The sequence below is a fragment of the Panulirus ornatus genome, chromosome 12 (assembly GCF_036320965.1).
Source record: "Panulirus ornatus isolate Po-2019 chromosome 12, ASM3632096v1, whole genome shotgun sequence".
In the NCBI taxonomy this organism is placed as follows: Eukaryota; Metazoa; Arthropoda; class Malacostraca; order Decapoda; family Palinuridae; genus Panulirus; species Panulirus ornatus.
In genome coordinates, this window is record NC_092235.1 from 15,066,782 (window position 1) to 15,085,159 (window position 18,378).

At 44.2% G+C, this 18,378-nt stretch overlaps 1 protein-coding gene across 13 annotated transcripts in view; it reads right to left on the bottom strand.

Annotated features, from left to right (window-relative positions):
- LOC139751795 (uncharacterized) overlaps nucleotides 1-18,378 on the bottom strand; it is a 1,071,207-nt gene that overhangs the window by 77,513 nt on the left and 975,316 nt on the right. For all 13 annotated transcript variants that reach the window (XM_071667340.1, XM_071667334.1, XM_071667342.1 and 10 more), the window contains one exon: nucleotides 12,343-12,407. The gene's annotated coding sequence lies outside the window, so the exon portion shown is untranslated. The remainder of the gene's footprint in view (nucleotides 1-12,342; nucleotides 12,408-18,378) is intronic.

The following is an 18,378-nucleotide window of genomic DNA, read 5'->3' on the forward strand; positions in this document are numbered from 1 at the left end:
GGGAGTTAGGTTATGGGAGAGGGGAGTTAGGTTATGGGAGAGGGGAGTTAGGTTAAGGGAGAGGGGAGTTAGGTTATGGGAGAGGGGAGTTAGGTTATGGGAGAGGGGAGTTAGGTTAATGGAGAGGGGAGTTAGGTTATGGGAGAGGGGAGTTAGGTTATGGGAGAGGGGAGTTAGGTTATGGGAGAGGGGAGTTAGGTTATGGGAGAGGGGAGTTAGGTTAAGGGAGAGGGGAGTTAGGTTATGGGAGAGGGGAGTTAGGTTATGGGAGAGGGGAGTTAGGTTATGGAGAGGGGAGTTAGGTTATGGGAGAGGGGAGTTGGTTATGGGAGAGGGGAGTTAGGTTAAGGGAGAGGGGAGTTAGGTTATGGGAGAGGGAGTTAGGTTATGGGAGAGGGAGTTAGGTTATGGGAGAGGGAGTTAGTTGAGAGGAGTTAGGTTATGGGAGAGGGAGTTAGGTTATGGGAGAGGGGAGTTAGGTTATGGGAGAGGGGAGTTAGGTTAGGGAGACGGGGAGTTAGGTTATGGGAGAGGGGAGTTAGGTTATGGGAGAGGGGAGTTAGGTTATGGGAGAGGGGAGTTAGGTTATGGAGAGGGGAGGAGTTAGGTTATGGGAGAGGGGAGTTAGGTTAAGGGAGAGGGAGTTGGTTATGGGAGAGGGGAGTTAGGTTAAGGGAGAGGGAGTTAGGTTATGGGAGAGGGGAGTTAGGTTAAGGGACGAGGGGAGTTAGGTTATGGGAGAGGGAGTTAGGTTATGGGAGAGGGGAGTTGGTTATGGGAGAGGGAAGTAGGTTAAGGGAGAGGGTAGTAGGTATGGAGGGGGAGTTAGGTTATGGGAGAGGGGAGTTAGGTTATGGGAGAGGGGAGTTAGGTTATGGGTGAGGGGAGTTAGGTTATGGGAGAGGGGAGTTAGGTTATGGGAGAGGGGAGTTAGGTTATGGGAGAGGGGAGTTAGGTTAAGGGAGAGGGAGTTAGGTTAAGGAAGAGGGGAGTTAGGTTATGGGAGAGGGAGTTAGGTTAAGGGAGAGGGGAGGTAGGTTACGGGAGAGGGGAGTTAGGTTATGGGAGAGGGGAGTTAGGTTAAGGGAGAGGGGAGGTAGGTTATGGGAGAGGGGAGTTAGGTTATGGGAGAGGGGAGTTAGGTTATGGGAGAGGGGAGTTAGGTTACGGGAGAGGGGAGTTAGGTTATGGGAGAGGGGAGTTAGGTTAAGGGAGAGGGGAGGTAGGTTATGGGAGAGGGTAGTTAGGTTATGGGAGAGGGGAGTTAGGTTATGGGAGAGGGGAGTTAGGTTACTGGGAGAGGGGAGTTAGGTCATGGGAGGGGAGTTCTACGAGGCTTATGGAGAGCTTCTGGGGATAAGGTAGGTAAGGGAGTGCCCTCTGGCTAAAGGAGTGCTGCAGTAGTAAGGTCAAATCCATATATATACATATACATCATCCCTGGGGATAGGGCAGAAAGAAGACTTCCCACGTATTCCCTGCGTGTCGTAGAAGGCGACTAAAAGGGGAGGGAGCGGGGGGGCTGGAAATCCTCCCCTCTCTTTTTTTTTTTTTTTTTTTTTTTAATTTTCCAAAAGAAGGAACAGAGGGGGCCAGGTGAGGATATTCCAAAAAAGGCCCAGTCCTCTGTTCTTTACGCTACCTCGCTAACGCGGGAAATGGCGAATAGTTTAAAAGAAAGAAAAATATATATATATATATATATATATATATATATATATATATATATATATATCCCAGGGCCACTTTCAATTAGGGTTCTAGAGCTACCCAGAGGTTCTGTGGTGCAGCTGTAGTCCGTGATACAACCACGCCAAAGGTGATTGTTCACTCGCGGTGCAACATCGAGCAAGCGGAATTCGGTTAGCAAAATAATATATGTAAGTATGTATGGCTCATGCTTGCATAGTGCCATTGTACGATGGCAAAGGGGATAAAGGTGAGTCTTCAAATTACAGAGGTATAAGTTTGTTGAGTATTCCTGGTAAATTATATGGGAGGGTATTGATTGAGAGGGTGAAGGCATGTACAGAGCATCAGATTGGGGAAGAGCAGTGTGGTTTCAGAAGTGGTAGAGGATGTGTGGATCCGGTGTTTGCTTTGAAGAATGTATATGAGAAATACTTAGAAAAGCAAATGGATTTGTATGTAGCATTTATGGATCTGGAGAAGGCATATAATAGAGTTGATAGAGATGCTCTGTGGAAGGTATTAAGAATATATGGTGTGGGAGGCAAGTTGTTAGAAGCAGTGAAAAGTTTTTATCGAGGATGTAAGGCATGTGTACGTGTAGGAAGAGAGGAAAGTGATTGGTTCCCAGTGAATGTCGGTTTGCGGCAGGGATGCGTGATGTCTCTATGGCTGTTAAATTTGTTTATGGATGGGGATGGTTAGGGAGGTGAATGCAAGAGTTTTGGAAAGAGGGGCAAGTATGCAGTCTGTGTGGATGCGAGGGCTTGGGAAGTGAGTCAGTTGTTGTTCGCTGATGATACAGCGCTGGTGGCTGATTCGGGTGAGAAACTGCAGAAGTTGGTGAATGAGTTTGGCAAAGTGTGTGGAAGAAAGAAGCTGAGAGTAAATGTGAATAAGAGCAAGGTTATTAGGTTCAGTAGGGTTGAGGAACAAGTTAATTGGGATGTAAGTTTGAATGAAGAAAAACTGGAAGAAGTGTTTTAGATATCTAGGAGTGGATTTAGCAGCGGATGGAACCTTGGAAGCGGAAGTGAGTCACTGGGTGGGGGAGGGGGCGAAGGTTCTGGAAACGTTGAAGAATGTGTGGAAGTCGAGAGGGTTATCTTGGAAAGCAAAAATGGGTATGTTTGAAGGAATAGTGATTCCAACAATGTTATATGGCTGCGAGGCGTGGGCTATGGATAGAGTTGTGCGCAGGAGGATGGATGTGCTGGAAATGAGATGTTTAAGGACAATATGTGGTGTAAGGTGGTTTGATCGAGTAAGTAATGTAAGGGTAAGAGAGATGTGTGGTGGTAAAAAGAGTGTGGTTGAGAGAGCAGAAGAGGGGATGTGGAAATTGTTTGAAGTCAAACTCGTATAATGTTCACGACAGATGTTTCTCATATCGTCTGGATAAAAAAAATAATAACATCGAAGTTTTACTCAGGTCTGGAGATGTAATAAGGATAGTCATGGTTGAGGCAATCAGTTATAATACCATCTCTTTATATTTTTCTCTGATGATTACAATGGCCTCCGCTCTTACCCTGGGCCAACTAAGTGCCAGTAGTAATCATCATCCATTACCACTTAACTGGAGGATAAACTCTTCCAAGTCTCACACCACACGAGTACGAAAGTAATTTTTGCAATACCATTTAAACCTGCGAGAACTGAATGTGGTTACATGTTAGGGTTACGGGAGGGAGAGAGAGAGAGAGAGAGAGAGAGAGAGAGAGAGAGAGAGAGAGAGAGAGAGAGAGAGAGAGAGAGAGAGAGAGAGAGAGAGAGAGAGAAGAAGAAGAAGAAGAAGAAGAAGAAGAAGAAGAAGAAGAAGAAGAAGAAGGAGGAGGAGGGGAGAGATCCGAACTTAGGCTGAGGCTACGGGCGCGGTGATCTGAACTTATGTAAAGGGCTTCGGGGCGGCGACCTGAACTTATGTATGGGCTACGGGGGCAGCCATCTGAACTTAATATTGAGGCTACGGGCGCGGTGATCTGAACTCATGTAAGGGATACAGGCGCGGTCACCTGAACTTATGTAAGGGCTACGGGGCGGCGACCTGAACTTATGTATGGGCTACGGGGCGGCGACCTGAACTTGTGTATAGGCTACGGGGGCAGCCATCTGAACTTAATATTGAGGCTACGGGCGCAGGGCGATCTGAACTTGCGGTTATCGACTTAAAGTTATGCAGACGGTTTCACAATGAAGTAAAACACTTACTGACTTACCAAGTCCAGGTCAAGTTGAGCCACAACAGAGATGGTTCTGGAGTTAGGGGAAAAATAATTACTTAACAATCAAGAAATAATATAAATACATATGAGAAGCCATGATAACTTGAGTTACCTTCACTTACCGGCCGAGAATATATATATATATATATATATATATATATATATATATATATATATATATATATATATATATATATATGTCATTTTTATTTATTCATTTTGCTTTGTCGCTGTCTCCCGCGTTTGCGAGGTAGCGCAAGGAAACAGACGAAAGAAATGGCCCAACCCACCCCCATACGCAATGTATACACACACACGTCCACACACGCAAATATACATACCTATACATCTCAATGTACACATATATTTTTTTTTTTTATTATACTTCGTCGCTGTCTCCCGCGTTTGCGAGGTAGCGCAAGGAAACAGACGAAAGAAATGGCCCAACCCCCCCCCCCCCCATACACATGTATATACATACGTCCACACACGCAAATATACATACCTACACAGCTTTCCATGGTTTACCCCAGACGCTTCACATGCCTTGATTCAATCCACTGACAGCACGTCAACCCCTGTATACCACATCGCTCCAATTCACTCTATTCCTTGCCCTCCTTTCACCCTCCTGCATGTTCAGGCCCCGATCACACAAAATCTTTTTCACTCCATCTTTCCACCTCCAATTTGGTCTCCCTCTTCTCCTCGTTCCCTCCACCTCCGACACACATATCCTCTTGGTCAATCTTTCCTCACTCATTCTCTCCATGTTCCCAAACCACTTCAAAACACCCTCTTCTGCTCTCTCAACCACGCTCTTTTTATTTCCACACATCTCTCTTACCCTTACGTTACTCACTCGATCAAACCACCTCACACCACACATTGTCCTCAAACATCTCATTTCCAGCACATCCATCCTCCTGCGCACAACTCTATCCATAGCCCACGCCTCGCAACCATACAACATTGTTGGAACCACTATTCCTTCAAACATACCCATTTTTGCTTTCCGAGATAATGTTCTCGACTTCCACACATTCTTCAAGGCCCCCAGAATTTTCGCCCCCTCCCCCACCCTATGATCCACTTCCGCTTCCATGGTTCCATCCGCTGCCAGATCCACTCCCAGATATCTAAAACACTTCACTTCCTCCAGTTTTTCTCCATCAAACTCACCTCCCAATTGACTTGACCCTCAACCCTACTGTACCTAATAACCTTGCTCTTATTCACATTTACTCTTAACTTTCTTCTTCCACACACTTTACCAAACTCAGTCACCAGCTTCTGCAGTTTCTCACATGAATCAGCCACCAGCGCTGTATCATCAGCGAACAACAACTGACTCACTTCCCAAGCTCTCTCATCCCCAACAGACTTCATACTTGCCCCTCTTTCCAAAACTCTTGCATTTACCTCCCTAACAACCCCATCCATAAACAAATTAAACAACCATGGAGACATCACACACCCCTGCCGCAAACCTACATTCACTGAGAACCAATCACTTTCCTCTCTTCCTACACGTACACATGCCTTACATCCTCGATAAAAACTTTTCACTGCTTCTAACAACTTGCCTCCCACACCATATATTCTTAATACCTTCCACAGAGCATCTCTATCAACTCTATCATATGCCTTCTCCAGATCCATAAATGCTACATACAAATCCATTTGCTTTTCTAAGTATTTCTCACATACATTCTTCAAAGCAAACACCTGATCCACACATCCTCTACCACTTCTGAAACCACACTGCTCTTCCCCAATCTGATGCTCTGTACATGCCTTCACCCTCTCAATCAATACTCTCCCATATAATTTACCCGGAATACTCAACAAACTTATACCTCTGTAATTTGAGCACTCACTCTTATCCCCTTTGCCTTTGTACAATGGCACTATGCACGCATTCCGCCAATCCTCAGGCACCTCACCATGAGTCATACATACATTAAATAACCTTACCAACCAGTCAACAATACAGTCACCCCCTTTTTTAATAAATTCCACTGCAATACCATCCAAACCTGCTGCCTTGCCGGCTTTCATCTTCCGCAAAGCTTTCACTACCTCTTCTCTGTTTACCAAATCATTTTCCCTAACCCTCTCACTTTGCACACCACCTCGACCAAAACACCCTATATCTGCCACTCTGTCATCAGACACATTCAACAAATCTTCAAAATACTCACTCCATCTCCTTCTCACATCACCACTACTTGTTATCACCTCCCCATTTGCGCCCTTCACTGAAGTTCCCATTTGCTCCCTTGTCTTACGCACTTTATTTACCTCCTTCCAGAACATCTTTTTATTCTCCCTAAAATTTAATGATACTCTCTCACCCCAACTCTCATTTGCCCTTTTTTTCACCTCTTGCACCTTTCTCTTGACCTCCTGTCTCTTTCTTTTATACATCTCCCACTCAATTGCATTTTTTCCCTGCAAAAATCGTCCAAATGCCTCTCTCTTCTCTTTCACTAATACTCTTACTTCTTCATCCCACCACTCACTACCCTTTCTAATCAACCCACCTCCCACTCTTCTCATGCCACAAGCATCTTTTGCGCAATCCATCACTGATTCCCTAAATACATCCCATTCCTCCCCCACTCCCCTTACTTCCATTGTTCTCACCTTTTTCCATTCTGTACTCAGTCTCTCCTGGTACTTCCTCACACAGGTCTCCTTCCCAAGCTCACTTACTCTCACCACCCTCTTCACCCCAACATTCACTCTTCTTTTCTGAAAACCCATACAAATCTTCACCTTAGCCTCCACAAGATAATGATCAGACATCCCTCCAGTTGCACCTCTCAGCACATTAACATCCAAAAGTCTCTCTTTCGCACGCCTGTCAATTAACACGTAATCCAATAACGCTCTCTGGCCATCTCTCCTACTTACATAAGTATACTTATGTATATCTCGCTTTTTAAACCAGGTATTCCCAATCATCAGTCCTTTTTCAGCACATAAATCTACAAGCTCTTCACCAATTCCATTTACAACACTGAACACCTCATGTATACCAATTATTCCCTCAACTGCCACATTACTCACCTTTGCATTCAAATCATCCATCACTATAACCCGGTCTCGTGCATCAAAACCACTAACACACTCATTCAGCTGCTCCCAAAACACTTGCCTCTCATGATCTTTCTTCTCATGCCCGGGTGCATATGCACCAATAATCACCCACCTCTCTCCATCAACTTTCAGTTTTACCCATATTAATCGAGAATTTACTTTCTTACATTCTATCACATACTCCCACAACTCCTGTTTCAGGAGTATTGCTACTCCTTCCCTTGCTCTTGTCCTCTCACTAACCCCTGACTTTACTCCCCAGACATTCCCAAACCACTCTTCCCCTTTACCCTTGAGCTTCGTTTCACTCAGAGCCAAAACATCCAGGTTCCTTTCCTCAAACATACTACCTATCTCTCCTTTTTTCACATCTTGGTTACATCCACACATATATGTCATATATATGTATATATATATATATATATATATATATATATATATATATATATATATATATATATATATATATATATATATATATGACATATTCACCAATTACCTTTCGCTTCCCTCAAAATAACACGCGTTTAAAATCTTATTTCTTGAAGTGTTTACATTTGAGAGAGATTACAAAACTATATTACTATAATATATTAATTTCTCTGTTACATCTTGCCTTAACAGTACACAGGTGACGGAACACAGTCGGGGGCAGATGATGAGCATGGTAACTGATATATTTCGTAAAGTACGATTAAATTGCCTCGTGCGTCTATAATATCAAATCCCTTCGTACGTCAATACGATTAAATCGCCTCGTGCGTCTATAATATCAAATCCCTTCGTACGTCAATACGATTAAATCGTCTCCTGGGGCTATAATATCAAATCCCTTCGTACGTCAGTACGATTAAATCGCCTCGTGCGTCTATAATAACAAATCCCTTCGTATGTCAATACGATTAAATCGTCTCCTGGGGCTATAATATCAAATCCCTTCGTACGTCAATACGATTAAATCGCCTCCTGGGGCTATAATATCAAATCCCTTCGTACGTCAATACGATTAAATCGCCTCCTGGGGCTATAATATCAAATCCCTTCGTACGTCAATACGATTAAATCGCCTCCTGGGGCTATAATATCAAATCCCTTCGTACGTCAATACGATTAAATCGCCTCCTGGGGCTATAATATCAAATCCCTTCGTACGTCAATACGATTAAATCGTCTCCTGGGGCTATAATATCAAATCCCTTCGTACGTCAGTACGATTAAATCGCCTCGTGCGTCTATAATAACAAATCCCTTCGTACGTCAATACGATTAAATCGCCTCCTGTGGCTATACTATTAAATCCCCTCGTGCATCAAGACGATTAAATCGCCTCGTGTGTCGGTACAATTATATCGCATGCGTGTGTCTATGTTAAATTCCCTCATGCGTCAATATCAAATGCTCTAATGCGTCAATCGTATCAAACACCCTCATGCGTCCATAATATTAAATCCCTTCATGTGTCCATAACAATCAGTCTTCATGCGTCAATAATATTAAATCCTCTCATGCGTCGATAATCTAAAGTCCCCTCATGCGTCTATAATATTAAGTCCCCTCATGCGTCGATAATATTAAGTCCCCTCATGCGTCGATAATATTAAGTCCTCTCATGCGTCGATATCAAATCCTCTCATGCGTCGATATCTATTCCTCTCATGCGTCGATAATATTAAATCCCATCATGCGTCGATATTAAATTTCTCATGCGTCGATATCAAATCCCCTTATGCGTCGATATCAAATCCCTCATGCGTCGATATCAAATCCCCTTATGCGTCGATATCAAATCCCTCATGCGTCGATATCAAATCCCCTTATGCGTCGATATCAAATCCCTCATGCGTCGATATCAAATCCCTCATGCGTCGATATCAAATCCCCTCATGCGTCGATAACAAATCTCCTCATGCGTCGATATCAAATCCTCTCATGCGTCGATAACAAATCCCTTCATGCGTCGATAACAAATCCCCTTATGCGTCGATATCAAATCCTTCATACGTCGATAATATTGTCCCATCATGCGTCGATATCAAATCCCCTCATGCGTCGATATATAAAATCCCCTCATGCGTCGATAATATTGTCCCCTCATGCGTCGATATCAAATCCCCTCATGCGTCGATATTAAATCCCTCATGCGTCTATATCAAATCTCCTCATGCGTCGATATTATCAAATCCCTCATGCGTCGATATTAAATCCCCTAATGCGTTGATAATAGTCCCCTCATGCGTCGATATCAAATCCCCTCATGCTTCGATATCAAATCCCCTAATGCGTTGATAATAGTCCCCTCATGCGTCAATATAAAATCCCGTCATGCGTCGATATCAAATTCCCTCATGCGTCGATAATATAAAATCCCCTCAGGCGTCAATATCAAATCCCCTCATGCTTCGGTATCAAATCCTCTCATGCGTCGTTAATATTGTCCCCTCATGCGTCAATATCAAATCCCTCATGCGTCAATATCAAATCCCTCATGCGTCGATATCAAATTCCCTCATGCGGCGATAAAATCTCCTCATGCGTCAATATCAAATCCCTCATGCGTCGATATTATATCCCCTCATGCGTCGATATCAAATCCCCTCATGCGTCGATATCAAATCCCCTCATACGTCGATATTATGTCCCTCATGCGTCGATATTATCAAATCCCATCATGCGTCGATATCAGATCCCCTTATGCGTCGATAATATTAAGTTCCTTCATGCGTCGATAATATTAAGTCCCTCATGCGTCGATAATATCAAATCCCTCATGCGTCGATAATATCAAATCTCCTCAGGCGTCGACAATATCAAATCCCCTCATGCGTCGATATTAAATCCCCTTATGCGTCGATATTATCAAATCCCTCATGCGTCGATAATATTGTCCCTTCATGCGTTGATAATATCATATCCCCTCATGCGTTGATAATATGAAATTCCCTCATGCGTCGATAATATTAAGTCCCCTCATGCGTCGATAATATCAAGTCCCTTCATGCGTCGATAATATCAAATCCCCCTCATGCGTCGATAATATTGTCCCTTCATGCGTCGATAATATCAAATCCCCCTCATGTCATGTGTTGATAATATCAAATCCCCTCATGCGTCGATATTAAATCCCCTTATGCGTCGATATTATCAAATCCCTCATGCGTCGATAATATTGTCCCTTCATGCGTTGATAATATCAAATCCCCTCATGTGTTGATAATATCAAATCCCCTCATGCGTCGATACTAAATCCCCTTATGCGTCGATATTATCAAATCCCTCATGCGTCGATAATATTGTCCCTTCATGCGTTGATAATATCAAATCCCCTCATGCGTTGATAATATCAAGTCCCCTCATGCGTCGATAGTATCAAATCCTCCTCATGCGTCGATAATATCAAATCCCTCATGCGTCGATAATATTGTCCCTTCATGCGTTGATAATATCAAATCCCCTCATGCGTTGATAATATCAAATCCCCTCATGCGTTGATAATATCAAGTCCCCTCATGCGTCGATAGTATCAAATCCTCCTCATGCGTCGATATTATCAAATCCCTCATGCGTCGATAATATTGTCCCTTCATGCGTTGATAATATCAAATCCCCTCATGCGTTGATAATATCAAGTCCCCTCATGCGTCGATAGTATCAAATCCTCCTCATGCGTCGATATTATCAAATCCCTCATGCGTCGATAATATTGTCCCTTCATGCGTTGATAATATCAAATCCCCTCATGCGTCGATAATATCAAATCCCCTCATGCGTTGATAATATCAAATCCCCTCATGCGTCGATAATATTGTCCCTTCATGCGTCGATAGTATCAAATCCCCCTCATGCGTCGATAATATCAAATCCCCTCATGCGTCGATAGTATCAAATCCTCCTCATGCGTCGATAGTATCAAATCCCCCTCATGCATCGATAACTCAGCAGATCGCATCGCTCCGTCGGGAAGGATGAACATTACCTCCTGCCACCCAAGAGTTCAGTGTAACTCCTCCACCAGAGTCACACTGAACTTTTCCACTGTGATGTTACAAAGGAATTCAAATGACGTCCACATGTTGTGTGTGGGACGACCCCCGCCACTGCCCGTGAAATCCCAGTGGTCGTGAAAGAGTACAGAATGACATCTGGTCCCCTGGTGTGGCGAGGTACGACCCTCGAGCACGACGGTACGACGCTTGAGCACGACGGTACGACGCTTGAGGATGACGGTACGACGCTTGAAGATGATGGTACGACCCTTGAGCACAACGGTACGACGCTTGAGGACGATGGTACGACCCTTGAGCACGACGGTACGACGCTTGAGGACGATGGTTCGACCCTCGAGCACGACGGTACGACCCTTGAGGACGATGGTACGACCCTCGAGCACGACGGTACGACGCTTGAGGACGAAGGTTCGACCCTCGAGCACGACGGTACGACGCTTGAGGACGATGGTTCGACCCTTGAACACAACGGTACGGTCGTAGAGCACGACCGTACTAGCCTTGAGCACAACGGTACGGTCTTAGAGCTCGACGGTACGAGCCTTGAGCACAACGGTACGACCCTACAGCACGACGGTACGAGCCTTGAGCACAACGGTACGACCCTACAGCACGACGGTTCGAGCCTTGAGCACAACGGTACGACCCTACAGCACGACGGTGCGAGCCTTGAGCACAACGGTACGACCCTACAGCACGACGGTACGAGCCTTGAGCACAACGGTACGACCCTACAGCACGACGGTACGAGCCTTGAGCACAATGGTACGACCCTACAGCACGATGGTACGACCATGTGAGAACGACCATACGAACTTTGAGGACGCATCGTCGTGCTAAAGAGGTTAAATGTACACTGGAGTAATTAACATTAACCCAGACGAGTCTGAATTACCAGCACTTCCACCTCATCTACACAACCTGGCCACTAGCCTAACCTCAATGTCCTGTGTGGCCCTGTGAGGCCATCGTTGACCTGTGTGGCCCTCGCTGACCTGTGTGGCCACCGCTGATCTGTGAGGCCTTCGCTGACCTGTGTGGCCCTTGCTGACCTATGCAACCATTGCTGACCTGTGAGGCCTTAGCTGACCTGTGCGGTTATCGCTGAACTGTGAGGCCCTCGTTGACCTGTGTGGCCCTCGCTGACCTATGTGGCCACCGCTGACCTGTGTAGCCATCACTGACCTCCGTGGCCCTCGCTGACCTGTGAGGACCCTCGCTGACCCGTGTGGCCATCACTGACCTTTGAGGCCATCTGAATGTTTTCCCATTTTACAAACCATTTTGCTTTACGTTTACAGAACAATTTACGACCTTACCTTGAATAAGGAGGCGAGCTGGCTCGTCACTCGTGGTTTGGTCTCGTGTTCACACTTCACCAACTCTGAAACGTTCAACAAAAAGGAATTACAACATTGTCGTCGAAACATAAGCGACGACTCCTGTACAACATATGTGGCAGAAGCTACACAGTGGGTGGTGGTGAGGGCTGGACACCCACTGCGCAAACTGATTTCACAGCTAATTTGATTCCAAGTCGGGCACGCCTGACCCAAGTTAGTCCATTGTACGTGTTCACCCTCTTTATTACCCTGATGGCCAATCATTATTATCTTTATTATAAATATTATTATTATCATTATTGTGATTATTACTACAACTACTAGAATATATTCTGTTGGATCTAAGTTAAAGTACCCTACATCTTTCATTGATAAATCCCCTAAGTTAGCAAAGAAATCATTTTATAGAGTTGAGCCCAAACCTCCCATTGACACCAAGAATCTTTTAGTTCTCCCTTTTAATAATAATTTCACTTTTCTTACCATGTTGCTTATATCCTTTAATGTAAATGTTGCCTTTAGCAACAATGATACTATAAAGAATATCTTAATCAGGAATTCACCAGAAAATTCTCTTGGTTGCATCTATAAAGTGCCTTGTGGAAACTGATAAATTTTATGTTGTTCAGACTGGTAAGGATCTTTCTGTTAGACTTAAGCAACATTAATATAGTATAAGAACGGGACAAGAATCAAATGCCTTGTTTAATCACGTTAAAAACTATGATCATTGTACTGAATGGAGTAACGCCATCTCAGTTATTAACTCTAATTCTATTACCAAGAGAAATATCATTGAATCTTCTATTATCAAATACACAAAGAATTATAATCTTAATATTAGTGATGGTCTATAGAAATTAGATAACTTTATTGTTGATAAAATTTGTAAAATGATAAGTTAATGAACGCTCGCTGTATGTTTTGGACAATTACATGTTTACCAAATGGCGTCCTAGCTTCGTCTCTTCGATGTATATCAACTGACTGTTATATTTCTCTCTTGTGTCTCCCCTGATGATGTGATTATCACACGAAAGTGCACTTGGGAACTTATCGTGTTTCATTTTCCCAGTGGACTCATAGGAATATCTTGATCACGCGCAAAATTGTGATCCTTTCCAATGAATAAATAATATATATACACACACACACACACATATATATATATATATATATATATATGTGTGTGTGTGTGTGTGTGTGTGTGTGTGTGTGTGTGTGTGTGTGTGTGTGTGTGTGTGTGTGTGTGTGTGTACGAAGAGACGTAGCTAGGACGCCATTTGGTAAACATGTGATTGTCCAAGACAGACAACGAACGTCTCATAAACTTATTATGTGGACAAAAACGGGAATTGTTCACAAATTTTATCAACAATAAAGCTATCCAATTTGTATAGACCTTCACTAATATTAAGGTTATAATTCTTTGTGTATTTGATAGTAGAAGATTCAATCATATTTCTCGTGGTAATAAAGTTAAGAGTTAATAACTGAGATGGCATTACTCCAGTCAATACAATGATCATAATTTTTAACGTGATTAAACAAGGCATTTGATTCTTGTCCCGTTCTTATACTATATTTATGTTGCTTAAGTCTAACAGAAAGATCCTTACCAGTCTGCCCAACATGAAATTTATCACAATTTCCACATGGCACTTTATAGATGCATCCAAGAGAATTTTCTGGTGAATTCATGATGAAAGATATTCTTTATAGTATTATTGTTGCTGAAGGCAACATTTACAATTAAGGATTTAAGCAACATGGGAAGTAAAGTAAAATCATCAATAAAAGGGAGAACTAAAAGATTCTTGGTGTCAATAGGGTTCAACTATAAAATGATTTCTTTGCTAACATTATATATATATATATATATATATATATATATATATATATATATATATATATATATATATATATATATATATATATATATATATATATATATAATTCCCATAACTTGAGTATGGTTTTCCTTCATAGATAACCACGAGTTAACCATCTGGACGTGCACAGCCATGCACCTGTCCCGGTAATTACAGGTGGCGGACCTGCACTGTAAGTGGCCACACACGTGAGGTGTTTGCACATGAGCTCTCTCTCTCTCTCTCTCTCTCTCTCTCTCTCTCTCTCTCTCTCTCTCTCTCTCTCTCTCTCTCTCCTATCATAGCCCCCCCAACCCTAAAGCAACTCTCCCAAACTCCATATTCTCTCCCCCCCCACAAATCCACAACTCTTGTTTACTTCTCGTTTTCGCTCTCCTCCCGTTTTCTACAGTGCTGCTCCCTCTCCTAGCGGCTAAATTCCTCATAATCCGTCACTCATTCCAGAACCGTATTCTTCCCTGCTCCCGTCATAACCCTCCTCACGTCCCACTCATCATCTCCTCCACTTAGGCTCGCCCTGTTCTCCCCTCCGGGGGCAAAATGGTGTCATCCAACGCATACCAACGAGGTGAGCCTGGCGCGCAAGCAAAGGCCATTTTCCAGTTACATCTCAGTGTTACGTGAACCCTAATTGCGTCACACAATCCCCCCAAACCTCCGGGTCATGCATCATAACTTCAGTGCCTCACACTTGCATGGCGACCATTTTCCACCATTACAGGAGCCACACAATCCAGTCTCTCTTTGAGATAATTCAAACCCTTGGGAATGAGACTCGAACCCATACAAACGTGGAGTGCGATTAATTCCCCAACGTAGCGTAACACTCTCATCATAACATCCACTAGTTCAGGTCACAGACAACCCTCGACAACTGCGGTACGTCAATAGAACCTTCGTGTGCACGATATCTCACCAAGTTTTGTTGTACATCAACATAAGCATCACTGTACGATGGTCACAACGTAGGCAGGGTATCTTGGCAGCTGCTGTGTGTTCGTATAACCATCGATGTACGATGATAACCACATGAACACGATACCTTAACCGTACGAAGACCACAAGATGAGCGCGACCCGAGAGAACTGCACCATAACCAAGAGTGCACGATAACAATGACCACAGGACAATACTTTAAAGAATGCGGTACGTTTATAGAGCCCCTAACTGTGCGATGACCACAACATAAGCATCATACCTTAACGGCTGCTGTGATGGAGTACGACCGTCAGTGTACGATAACAACTACTTACGCACGATACTTTAATGACTGCAGTACGTCAATAGAACCTCTCACTGTACGATGGCCGAAACATTAACATGTCACCTTAACAACTGGTGTACGTCAGCATAAACCAGAGTGTACGATAACACCTACGACAGCCGTACGATACCTTGACAACCTACTGTTTAATTCTCCTTTTCTTCTTGTATCCACAGGATGGCCTCCGACACAGAGCGAGGCAGGGGGAGTGAAATGTCTCCACACTCCCATCATGCTAATAGCAACGGTACGAGAGAGAGAGAGAGAGAGAGAGAGAGAGAGAGAGAGAGAGAGAGAGAGAGAGAGAGAGAGAGAGAGAGAGAGAGAGAGAGAGAGAGTGTAACGAAGACGATATATTTGCCACTATGGCAGGACTGACGCGTAGCGCTCACCACCACTTACAGAGAAAAAGAGGAGGAGGAGGAGGAGTAGGACAGACTCCACGCGACACAGGGGATGAGCAAGTCAAGACAGTGAACAAAAACTACATCAAAGACGAGACTTGGGAGAAGTTTCATAAACCTCCCTCAGTCGTCCTTCATCATCCCTTTTAAAAATGGCAGAGCCGAAACTGGGGGAGGGAAGGGAGGAGGGTGTTAACACCGTCACGGAGACCATTTTGAAATTTTCTCACCGTAATCAAGCGTCCAGGATCCAGCGGGCTGTTCCTACACGCCCAGGCCGCAATGGGTCATATTTCCAGTCGTCTCTACAGACCATGATCCAGACTGACTCCTCCAGCTGCTTTCACACACTATCCAGGGACAATATTCCAGCCGCTTTCACACACTGATCCACGACTAATTTTCCCATCGCCTCTCCACCTGATACAAAGCTAATTTTCCAGACCCCTTTACATCTGATCCAGGACAAATGTTCCAGCCGCCTCTACACCCGATCCAGGCCTAGTCTTCCAGCCGTCTCGACACCTGATCCACAGCACTTTTCCAGCCGCCTTTATACCTTTATCAAGGCATAATATTCCAGTCGTCTTTGCACTTCATCCAAGATCAACGACTCACTGTGGTTCCGGACGTAAAAATGTCTTTCTACTGGCTGAGGACGCGAGGCCCTTGGGAGGAGGACCACTTGAATGGTGTCTTGTCTTCTTCAAAAGGTCTTTGGAGATCCTCAACTTGTGTTCCAGAAGTTGTGTGTGATCCTTATCTTGTTTTCTCGAGGTCTTCTCCTGAGAAGTTGCTGGCGATTTTCATCTTGAGTTGCAGGGTTAACCGTTGGAGATCCTGTGTTTGAAAGGCGTGGGAAATCCTTTCGAGTGTTCCAAGGGATGAGGGAGGTCTTCATCCTGTGTTCTAGAGGTGACTGGGGATCTAAATCTTGTGTTACAGAGGCTGCAGGGGATCTCAACCTAAGGTTCCAGAAATCGTTGAAGACCTTAATATTTTGTTCCTTGAGGTTGCTGGAAATCTGTATCTTGCAGTACAGATGTTGCTGGAGATCTTCATCTCTTGTGTCAGAGGTGACTAAAGATCTAAGTCCTATATCCCAGGTTTCAGAGGTCTTGGGACGTCATCTTGCGTTCCAGAGGTCATAGAACATACCTTGTGTTCCATGGGTCTCATGATAGCACCTTTTCGTCTTCCGATAGGCGTAAGGATTGTGTGTGTGTGTGTATGTGTATGTGTGTGTGTGTGTGTGTGTGTGTGTGTGTGTGTGTGTATAGCATATCAACAGCTACTTCTCTGTACTTCCTCACAATGATCCTTAAATGACCCGCTAATCTTGAAATGAAAAATTCCCTTCCAGACGACTAAAAGATCAGATATAGCTAGTCTTTACGACGATTCTACACATACTCTTAAGGCTTAAACGTGACAATATTACGGACAGTTCCAAGATCTGAAGCAGAGTCCTTAACTTTAATGAAAGCAGTGACCCCTTTTATCAAAGGTAAATAGAGGATGGTCCGTCCCACTTGAAAAACATACACTCGGCGATTTCCACACTCGCTTCTCATGGATTTTCCCGCCGAAGACTTGCCCTCACTTCGGGAATCACTGCCGACATCCGCTCCCTCCCCAGCCAACACCCGGCCTAACTTCAGCCAAGCCACAAAACTGCTGACGAGGCCGTCGACAATTTGCCCCTTTGAAGCAGGTGCTGAGGACCCAAGCGGGACGAGCCGGCCGCCCCAGTGCCGGAGGCAGGCCTGTGAAGATGCCTTTTGGGGACGTGGGATGGCACGGACGGCTGGAGACAAGAGGGAGAGGATGAGGGCTTGGGAGTGGTGAGGCGAGAGGGGTGAGAGCTGAGTGAGGGAGGAACACTCATCATGAAGGCTGGGGGAAGACAAAGGGTGAAAAGGTAGGAGGTTACATGGAGAACACGAGAGGGAGATAAGTGTAGGTGCAGACAGGAGAAATGAGGGTGGAGTACGTAGATATATTATCCGCACAGTGACAGATAACAACACTAACTGCAAGGTGATAGATAACAACACTAACTGCAAGGTGACAGATAACAACACTAACTGCAGGGTGACTGATACAACACTAACTGCAAGGTGACAGATAACAACACTAACTGCAAGGTGACTGATACAACACTAACTGCAAGGTGACTGATACAACACTAACTGCAAGGTGACAGATAACAACACTAACTGCAAGGTGACTGATACAACACTAACTGCAGGGTGACTGATAACAACACTAACTGCAAGGTGACAGATAACAACACTAACTGCAAGGTGACTGATACAACACTAACTGCAAGGTGACTGATACAACACTAACTGCAAGGTGACAGATAACAACACTAACAGCAATGTGACAGATAACAACACTAACTGCAAACTGACAGATAACAACACTAACTGCAATGTGACTGATACAA